The sequence below is a fragment of the Tupaia chinensis genome, unplaced genomic scaffold, assembly GCF_000334495.1.
Source record: "Tupaia chinensis unplaced genomic scaffold, TupChi_1.0 Scaffold140371_1, whole genome shotgun sequence".
Taxonomy (NCBI): domain Eukaryota; kingdom Metazoa; phylum Chordata; class Mammalia; order Scandentia; family Tupaiidae; genus Tupaia; species Tupaia belangeri.
In genome coordinates this window covers 45018-45540 of record NW_006200248.1, presented here as the reverse complement: position 1 = coordinate 45540, position 523 = coordinate 45018, and the positions used below count along the sequence as shown (strand labels likewise).

Below are 523 nucleotides of genomic sequence, written 5' to 3'. Positions count from 1 at the left end.
GTTGTGATTGTGTGAGATGGAACTCCAGGAAATGGAGATGAATTTCAGACTTCTCATACTCCCTATTAAACTCATGGCCAAACCATGTCTCCATGTTCCCTTGTGATACTGTGATATAAAAATATATATGTGGTCTTTGACTTGCTTCCTGGCTCAGAGCCCCTAAAAATGTCTGGAATTTCTGAGTGAAGTGCTCAGGGTGTCTTTTGCTATTCACAGCAAGTCTCCTTCCGCCCTCCCTGAGTTTATGTTGATGTGGTGACTAGTGATCGACCTGTAGTTTCTTGGTGGGGACTGGTTGGTTGGGGAGCCAGCCCTGTGTTTATAGGGGTTGGAACTTTCAGCCACCCCCCCAGCCCCCTGTCCCCCAGGAGGGGACAGGGACTAGCAACCTAAGCAGTCATGCCTAGGCGATAGAACCTTCATAACAGCCCTGGAAGGGTTCAGAGTGGCTCAGATGGATGAGCACGTGGAGGTGCCAGAGGTTGCTGTGCCCAGAGAGGTCACAGAAGCTCTGCACCCC

The 523-nt window shown here is 50.5% G+C and overlaps 1 protein-coding gene across 1 annotated transcript in view; it reads left to right on the top strand.

Moving 5' to 3' along the window:
* The window catches only part of LOC102475871 (phosphatidate cytidylyltransferase, mitochondrial), a gene marked incomplete at its 5' end in the record, with an annotated part of 42666 nt that overhangs the window by 8096 nt on the left and 34047 nt on the right, over nt 1–523 (top strand). The gene's annotated exons all lie outside the window — the stretch shown is intronic.